The 10044-nt window shown below is 41.6% G+C and overlaps 1 long non-coding RNA gene across 2 annotated transcripts; it reads left to right on the forward strand.

Moving 5' to 3' along the window:
• Positions 1-3268: 3268 nt before the first annotated feature.
• On the forward strand, positions 3269-8081 carry LOC139368952 (uncharacterized). Of its 2 annotated transcripts, none has more exons than XR_011627022.1 (4): positions 3269-3322; positions 4563-4624; positions 7100-7285; positions 7660-8081. It is a non-coding gene; the product is annotated as an uncharacterized lncRNA (long non-coding RNA). The 2 variants fall into 2 exon arrangements; XR_011627023.1 differs by lacking the exon at positions 3269-3322 and adding an exon at positions 4286-4302.
• Positions 8082-10044: the final 1963 nt, after the last annotated feature.

A 10044-nucleotide genomic window follows, 5' to 3' on the forward strand; every position in this document is an offset into this window, starting at 1 on the left:
GTATTTGCCACCGGAAGTACTTACAGCACTTGTCTTGGCGTTATTTTGCTTGGAAAAATAATAATACTGCCACCTAGCTGCGGTGAGTGGGGCTCAAATCAAATGTTATTTTTCACATGCGCCGAATACACCAAGATTAGACCTTACAGTGAAATGCTTAACCAACAATGCAGTTTTAAGAAAAACAAGTGTTAAGTTAAAAATAAAAACATAATTAAAGAGCAGCAGTAAAATTGCAGCAGCGAGGCTATATACAGGGGGTACCGGTACAGCGTCAATCAATGTGCAGGGGCACCGGTTAGTCAAGGTAAATGAGGTAATATCTACATGTAGGTAGAGTTAAAGTGACAATTTATAGATAATAAAGAGAGAGTAGCAGCAGTGTAAAAGTGGGGGAGAGGGGGACAATGCAAATAGTCTGGGTAGCCAGCTGTTCAGGAGTCTTATGGCTTGGGGGTAGAAGCTGTTAAGAAGCCTTTTGGACCTAGACTTGGTGCTCCGGTACCGCTTGCCGTGCGGTAGCAGAGAGAACAAGGGTGGCTGGAGTCTTTTTGACAATATTTAGGACCCTCCTCTGACACCGCCTGGTATAGAGGTCCTGGATGGCAGGAAGCTTGGCCCCAGTGATATACTGGGCCATACGCACTACCCTCTGTAGTGCCTTGCAGTCGGAGGCCGAGCAGATGCCATACCAGGCGGTGATGCAACCAGTCGGGATGCTCTCGATGGTACAGCTGTATAACTTTGAGGATCTGAGGACCCATGTCAAACCTTTTCAGTCTCCTGAAGGGGAATAGGCTTTGTGACTGGTTGGTGTGTTTGGACCATGCTAGTTTGTTGGTGATGTGGACACCAAGGAACTTGAAGCTCTCAACCTGCTCCTCTACAGCCCTGTAGATGAGAATGGGGACGTGCTCCAACATCCAACATGCACCAGCAGCTCCAGGAGAGTAAAAATCAAGTGCATAGGTTAATTTGCTTGCACACATATCCAGATGATACTGAGTACCATTTTGTGTAATGATGGTGTCGGTGTGATCAATGCGTCAATCGGGATGGTTTGTGCTGCAAAGTGAGGTTTTCTGAAAGCTTCAGGGCTTTCACCCTGAAAACGGTTCATTACACGGAGCTCCATTATCTTTTCACAATGTACATTAGTGATATCTGCTGGTCAGCAATAAATAGCAGCGTTATCAAAACTCCGTTGCGCAGCTTTGAGTTTGAGTCGTTGCTTTATTTAGGATGCTTAAGACATAAGCTTATATTATTCAAAATAAAACGAATTATTTGAACAACAACGCAGAAAATGTGGTTTCACACCAAACAAAAATTATAAATAGTGTGCCTTCAAAGGGATTGGATGTTGCCTCACACATACCTACTTATTAAAAAAGTTTATTCTTAAATTATTCATAAATATTATCCTGAAAACCACTATATGAAGAAGTGTGATAAAAAGACATACATTCAAATTGTACCTTTTTGTAACGACCACCCAGAAACGCCGTTGCATCTTTTTTGACACTGTATTCATGTAAAGAATCTGCGGTAAGGTAAAGTTGGTTTTATATTCACACATTACACATTCGACGGACATTCAACAGACATTCAACAGACATTCGCCAAAAGTCATTTTAAAATTGTAAAAATCAATAACTTAATTGATCGATTGTCACAGAATCGTAAAAACAGATGTTTTTTTCCTATAAATGTCTAGCATACTTTTACAACCATTGTTTTGAATAAAAATTCCAGTTTTAATTTGTTGGAATACATAAAAAGTTTCAAATGCTATTTAAAGCTGTATAAATCAGTAACTAATTCAGTTGGTCACAGAAACATCAAACTAGGTGTGATTTATTCTATAAATGTCTAGCATACTTTTACAACTTTTGTTTTGAGTAAAAATTCCTGTCTTGATTTGACAGAGGACATCTAGTCTGTCTTGAGGGTGTGTGGTCAAAGATCTAACGAGTCTGTTTTACCTTATTAGAAGGGGCCTGGCATAAAATTCTGCATCTTCAGTCATATTACATGACATTACAGGAATAAACTACGTGATGAAGGCGTCAGGCCTGACTAACAAAGAAGACAGGTGGATGGATCAAGAGAACCAAGACGATCAACATGGACATTCCACAGTGGCGATAAGGAAAACTAAGAGTGAACCATAACATACTACCGTTCAAAAGTTTGGGGTCACTTAGAAACGTCCTTGTTTTTGAAAGAAAAGCAATTTTTTTTTGTCCATTAAAATAACATCAAATTGATCAGAAATACAGTGTAGACATTGTTAATGTTGTAAATGACTATTGCAGCTGGAAACGGCAGATTTTTTTAATGGAATAACTACATAGGCGTACAGAGGCCCATTATCAGCAACCATCACTCCTGTGTTCCAATGGCACGTTGTGTTAGCTAATCCAAGTTTATCATTTTAAAAAGCTAATTGATCATTAGAAATTCTGTTAGCAATGTGATAATAAATGTGTATTTTGTGATTGTGACCCAGAGACTCTTGACCATTTATTTTGGGACTACTCTTTTGTCAGAAGATTTTTGTGTGAGTTAGAAGATTTTATTTTAAAAGAAACAACTATTAATGTTAATTTGAAAGACTCTGATATTATGTTTTATTTTGAACCAAATGATATGGACCCTGATTTAACTTTCATTGTTAATTTGTTTATCTTTCATGGAAGATTATTTGTCCATAAAATGAAGTGGGCAAAGAACAAACCCCCTTTCACATGATTTAAGATAGAAGTTAAATATTATTTTTAAATTATCAGTAAATGTAAAAACAAAAAAGCAATATGCACCATAAAAGTTTTTAACAAATTGAAAATGAATCTTGATATGTCATACTGTTAGGTTTATGTACTCTTGTTTGTATATTTCTCTTTTTTATATATTTGTTGTGTTCATAATAAAAAATAATAATAAAAAATAAAATTCAATAAAAAATACAAAAAGACAGTAGATTTATAGTTGAACATATTTATTAAGATTTTACCCTATTATGGAGAGATGTACTGCTGGGATTATATACCTACGATAGAAATAATTGTAAACAATTTAATGTAATCAATTTCATTATTCTTTTTGCCAAATTTCATATTCACAAGAGTACATTTACAATTAAATTAGACCTAGCTTTACAGCAGCCGACGGGAGCAAAGTATACGGGAGTTGTCGAGTAGGTGGCGGTAATGCAACATATTGGATGCCAACCGCTGTTAAACCTCATCGAATAAGAAGCAGACAACCTGGACCTGCCAAACTTTGCTTACGTTACCGCCGCCGTTCGCAAGTTGAGCTGGTGAGTTCAACCAGATGGTCGCCACAGTTTTATAAGATCTCTGGTGCAGCTAGCGCCAAACCGGAGCTAACTAGCAAGTTATCGACTACTAGCCCGGTGGTTTGACCATACATACTGCTTTCCGGTGTCATCAGCAATGCAATCGATTTAGTTTGGTCACTGGATTTTCTGGTGACATCGCTGCTACAATGTTTAATCATTCCATTTTTTTGTAAAATCTGCATGCTCATGTATAGTATTACTACCACACACATTTAAACCTATGCCTGTGCCAACATAAACATTGGAGTATGCTTACTGATAAGACTGGTCAGACAGATTGTTCAACTCAGTAGTCTGTCACATGCTCGCTGCAACCTGGTCTCGGAGCATTTCATACTATTCTGTATTTTAAACCTGAACTCCATTTTGTATGATGTGTTATGAATTACAAATGTTATTATTTGTTACGATTTTGCAAAATGAACATTAATGTTATGAATCTGCAAAATGTATGTTATGTTTACAAATTGTGGCTAATGTTAGTTATTTCGCTAACGTTAGCTAGACTAAGGGTTAAGTTTAGGAGTTAGGGGAAGGGTTATCTAAAATGGTTAGGGTTAGAGAAAGGTTTAGCTAACATGCTAAGTAGTTGCAAAGTAGCTAAAAAGTAGTAAGTACTTAAAGTTGTCCGTGATGAGATTCGAACTCGCAACCTTTGGGTTGTTAGACGTAAGCGTTTATACGCCTACCCCAACAAACCACCCAATGTTTGCCTTAACCATCTGTTTTATGTAAACCATACCAGAGATATTAGAGAAAGGAGGAGATAGGAATCCCATTGGGCAATGAATGGAGGAACGTATAACGCCCCACCCAGCAGACTAGACCAATCGCATTCACTTTGTCTTGCTGCATCACGCAGTTGCTAAACTGATCGTCACGCAATCCCTTCTCAAAGTCAGGTTATGATTAGAGAGGCACTGCGATTTTCCACGGAAGTACGTAATTTCACAATTCCAAAACGATACAATACTACAGATAGCAAGTTCATTATCTCACATCTTGGAAAATATTTGTAATATTGTACTAATTATTGACAAAATTCATGCTAGTGTTGGGTTTTTGAATAATATGAAATGCTCTGAGACTTCATGCTCAGCTAGCAGCAAATTATATCAGTAATTTGATTATATTGTCAACTACTCCCATCTTTCTCTCTCTCCCCCTCTTCCCTCCATTCTAACTGTCCAACCTTCAGCACAGCACAGCGTGGTACATTGCTCCCGTTTGAAGGTGGTGCCCCTGCAGTAGTTTTTGTGGGTAAGTGTGAACCTGCACCATGGCTTGCATCTCAGAACATGATCTTTACTGTCCTTAGATGGGTATTTAAGATCTGGTCAGATAACCAAAAAAAGAACTAGACTTTTTGGCTATTTAACACTCTAAAATTGCCACTTTTTATACTTTGCCGAAATTACACAAGAATGTTACAAAGCCTCCAGGGCGCCCTATTGTAGTGGGCATTGATGCAGTAACAGCCTCTCTCTTGACTTTTGTTGACTTTTGTATTAGACCACTCGCAGAACAGCTCCCCTCCTTTGTAAAGAACACCACTAGTATGATCTCTATTATTGAATCTCTTGATCCTCTCCCTGATAACACTTTGTTAGTTACTTTTGATGTTGAGTCATTATACATAAATATTCCACACGAGGGCAGTATTGAAGCTATGGAACATTTTCTTCTGCAATGTGACCCTAATGAACTACCTTCCAGTGCCTGCATTATAACATTGGGCTGAAATAGTACTCAAACATAACTATTTAATGTTTCTAAATTATTTCTTTATTCAGGCGAAGGGTACTGCTATGGGATCCCCCATGGCTCCTAACTATGCTTATGTGTATGTGGGTTACATGAAGAAACAGTCTATTTTCAATCCTCTCAAATGTTTTCTTGCCTAACATCATTATTTGGAAACGGTATATTGATGATATTTTTGATCTATGGAGGGGTGATGCAAAACAGCTCCAGGCATTCCATGGAGGGGTGATGCAAAACAGCTCCAGGCGTTCCATGGAGGGGTGATGCAAAACAGCTCCAGGCGTTCCATGGAGGGGTGATGCAAAACAGCTCCAGGCGTTCCATGGAGGGGTGATGCAAAACAGCTCCAGGCGTTCCATGGAGGGGTGATGCAAAACAGCTCCAGGCGTTCCATGCTTTTCTTAACTCCTGTTCTGAGCATCTGAGATGTACTATGTAATCTGACACACGTCAAATCAGTTTCCTTGATTTTCTGATCTTGTGTGAAGATAATGTTTTATACACTGATCTTTACAGGAAACCTACTGATCGTAACAGTTTGTTGAGGGCTGAGAGCTGTCACCTGCTTCCCTTGAAAAACAGTTTGTTGAGGGCTGAGAGTTGTCACCTGCTTCCCTTGAAAAACAGTTTGTTGAGGGCTGAGAGCTGTCACCTGCTTCCCTTGAAAAACAGTTTGCCCTACAGCCAATTCTGTCAAATCAAAAAAATGTAAAAAAACAATCAGATTTCGACAGAAATATGGCCGAGACTCAAAGAAAATTAAAGTAGAGGAGGTACAAAAATGGTCAGATTTAATACTGCCATTGAAAAAATTCAAAACAAAAAAAAAAGTATTCTTGCGTTCTAACTGCCTATTCAAAGTGCTCTGAACAAATTAAGGGAATCGTTCACAAACATTGGCACATTCTAAGATCCGATGATAGTATTGGTAATGTGTTTTCGGAACTTCCCTTGATCGTATTCTCGCGGGGCAGAAAAAATGTTAAATGTTAAATTATTGTTAAAATGAGAGGCTGCCTGGATCTGTAACTTAAAGACCCTTGCTCCCTTCGGTCTCAACGTAGACTTTGATCTGAAGCCATTCTTGTGATTATTGTGATTTTGCCACTGTAAATGTTTGTAGGCTTATGTAGCCAAATTGTATCTATGATCGTACGCTATCAATTTATGTTTTTTGTATGCTATTTTAATATATGAGAATTAACCAATGATATCAGGCCACACCTGGCCATGATTACAGACACCTGTGTGTATTTTAACACTATATAAACAAGTCACCCCACAGTGTTTGCCATTATACCCTGATGAAGACAGCTTGTCTGTCGAAACGTTGGAGATAAATATTTTTGCATCTGAGCTCCTAGTGTGCGCCCCACCCCCCCCACCCACCACCTCTCCCCAAGTCCCCCTGTTTCTCCAGAACCCATACCCGATCGGCTTATGTTCTGACCCCCCCACCTCTCCCCAAGTCCCCCTGTTTCTCCAGAACCCATACCCGATCGGCTTCTGTTCTGACCCCCCCACCCACCTCTCCCCAAGTCCCCCTGTTTCTCCAGAACCCATACCCGATCGGCTTATGTTCTGACCCCCCCCACCTCTCCCCAAGTCCCCCTGTTTCTCCAGAACCCATACCCGATCGGCTTATGTTCTGACCCCCCCCCCCCCCCCCCCCACCTCTCCCCAAGTCCCCCTGTTTCTCCAGAGCCCATACCCGATCGGCTTATGTTCTGACCCCCCCCCCCACCTCTCCCCAAGTCCCCCTGTTTCTCCAGAACCCATACCCGATCGGCTTATGTTCTGACCCCCCCCCACCTCTCCCCAAGTCACCCTGTTTCTCCAGAACCCATACCCGATCGGCTTATGTTCTGACCCCCCCCCCCCACCTCTCCCCAAGTCCCCCTGTTTCTCCAGAACCCATACCCGATCGGCTTATGTTCTGACCCCCCCCCCCCCCCCCCACCTCTCCCCAAGTCCCCCTGTTTCTCCAGAACCCATACCTGATCGTGGTGGTCCTTCTGATAACCAGTGGTCTGTTCATGTTCACCTTCAAGTCGACCCAGTTTAACATGAAGGGCTTCATCATGGTACTGCTGGCATCGTTCATCGGCGGGATCCGGTGGACCCTCACACAGGTCCTAATACAGAAATCAGAACTGGGTCAGTTACCACCTAATCTCAGAATTCCAAACCGTATGTCGGGAACATTGTTAATGTGGGAGGCAACCAGTCTGCCTATGGAAGCTAGTTACAGACCGTCATTGTGTTGTTGTTGTTGTTGGGAAGAATTGGTCTTTTACCCGCATATCGGATTTAAAAAAAAACGACTATTCCATAAGTAAGCTGTATGTGGTACCATACACTGTACAATGAAGCAAATTGTTGTTAATCTGTTCCTGGTGTAGTCGGTATATGAGGTGTGTTGTAATTGCTTGTTAACGAAGCCAGCTCTGCCGACGGTTCCGAGGTACAGTATTTCAACTAGCTAGCCTTTACATACAGTAATTCTGTATTATTTTTCTAATGACTTCCAGATAAAGTTCCCTTGTTGAGACTGCTGCCCATCGAAAACAGCCCAGACCTGGAACTACCTTCTTCAGAAGGAAGACGAGGGGGAGGAGACAGCTACTGAGGACAATGACGAAGAGCAGGAGATTATACTCTGACTCAATCAAAATGGTGGACTGACTGTCATGTTCCAGGGAGGCCAGAGGAACAGAAGGGAAGGATTCTTACGCTCTTCTACAGCCAACATTCTCTTCAGGTTTTGTTCAAAACCTATCGTAGAGTTTAACCAGCGGTAAAACGGACAAACACCCTAAACTGTATCAAATGCATATACTGTTGCTGTCAGTGACGTGAAACAGGAGTTTTAACCTTATAGTATGTGAAGTGACCAAACCTCAGGTAACCTTAATAATGATGGAAAGGTTTACTAGGAATTAAGGATTACTGATGTGCATTTGAATTTTTTTTTATTGAACATTTTTGATTTATTTAAATTACTGAGTTAAAACAAATTGGTTGTAATTTACACTGTAGGAAGGGGTGTGACTTGAGATTGAATAAACTGTGTTTTTGTTGCTGCTACAATGTTCTGGATGATCTTACTTTAAATAAAGTTTTAAAAAATGTGCACAATTATTCAGACCATTATAAATAATTTCTTCACAAGTCTTTCACATAGCGGCACTCAGCGTGTGCTAAGTGGTGCTCACACCGGCTGGCCGACCATGTAATCACATTTAACGTCTCTTTCTCATGAGGTGCACTGCTAGGTGCCAGCCCTTTACCTACTTCTGTTTGATTTTCTCATTTGGAATCTAATTTCATGTGGAGTTACCTCGCTCTCATAAACCTGATTTAGTTGGCGTAACTTATAAGACCTGTGGAGAGACGTCCCTCTGAAAACCTGATTTAGTTTAACTTATAAAACTTGTGGTCATGTGAGCACTTCCTCAATTCCCTCAGGTGGACGGAGACACGACCAGTCACTGTGAGTTTGGATATGTGGTGACACTGACAACGGGCAGACTGGGTTGAGAAATCGGCCCGGGCATTTCTAACTCAAAGGCCCATTATTTTCCTCGAGGCCCCCATACCTGCCCATTTGTTTTCTCTCAAGGCTCCCATTATTAGCTAAATAATGAGCATTCTGTGCAAAATCCTCAATTTAGACAGACCCACTGAGCCAAAGATGGACCAACCCATCTGTTATATCCCTGAACTACCCTATGGCCAGTCTGCCTCTGACTGACCAAATGGAAATGTGGTAACACTGACATCTGTATTGGGTTTGTAACTAGAGAACATGAATAAGAATGTTTTTAGCTCTAAAAAAATAAATAATATACTTATTATTTGACTATTCACTTCAGCCTTTGCCATTTACTGCTGCCATTGGTGGTTTAGGTTTTGGTCCAGTAAATGTTTATTTATTTTGACTAGGCAATGGAAGAAAGTGCAGCTCTAGTTTCTACACAATTCATATTCTGTGGAAGAAATATTATTCAAGCTTATTCAGAAAACAAAACGTATTTACATGTACTTTCCTGGCTTTCATTATACTGATCTGACAGACATTGTTTCCCAGGGAACTTGTTACATGCAGTCTGTCTGAAAAGGGGAACTGTGCTTCCTAATCTGCAGTGCGTAGTACTACTGCTTCAACTAGTTAATTCACTGATGGCAATATTCACCGGTAATGACAATAATGAGGAACTATGCTATTAACTACTGTCATAACCTTTGTTTTCTGGTCTCCAGGTTTATTATGCCTCTTAACTGCCTCTGACCTGGCTTCCCAGTGCTGATGGGGCTTTACCTGGTGATGGGGCTCACCTCTTCCCAGTGCTGATGGGGCTTTACCTGGTGATGGGGCTTTACCTGGTGATGGGGCTCACCTCTTCCCAGTGCTGATGGGGCTTTACCTGGTGATGGGGCTTTACCTGGTGATGGGGCTTTACCTGGTGATGGGGCTCACCTCTTCCCAGTGCTGATGGGGCTTTACCTGGTGATGGGGCTTTACCTGGTGATGGGGCTCACCTCTTCCCAGTGCTGAGGGGGCTTTACCTGGTGATGGGGATTTACCTGGTGATGGGGCTTTACCTGGTGATGGGGCTCACCTCTTCCCAGTGCTGATGGGGCTTTACCTGGTGAGGGGGCTCACCTCTTCCCAGTGCTGATGGGGCTTTACCTGGTGATGGTGCTTTACCTGGTGCTGCTGCTCACCTCTTCCCAGTGCTAATGGGGCTTTACCTGGTGATGGGGCTCACCTCTTCCCAGTGCTGATGGGGCTTTACCTGGTGCTGCTACTCACCTCTTCCCAGTGCTGATGGGGCTTTACCTGGTGATGTGGCTTTACCTGGTGCTGCTACTCACCTCTTCCCAGTGCTAATGGGGCTTTACATGGTGCTGCT

The sequence above is a fragment of the Oncorhynchus clarkii genome, chromosome 16, assembly GCF_045791955.1.
Source record: "Oncorhynchus clarkii lewisi isolate Uvic-CL-2024 chromosome 16, UVic_Ocla_1.0, whole genome shotgun sequence".
NCBI classification, from domain to species: Eukaryota; Metazoa; Chordata; class Actinopteri; order Salmoniformes; family Salmonidae; genus Oncorhynchus; species Oncorhynchus clarkii.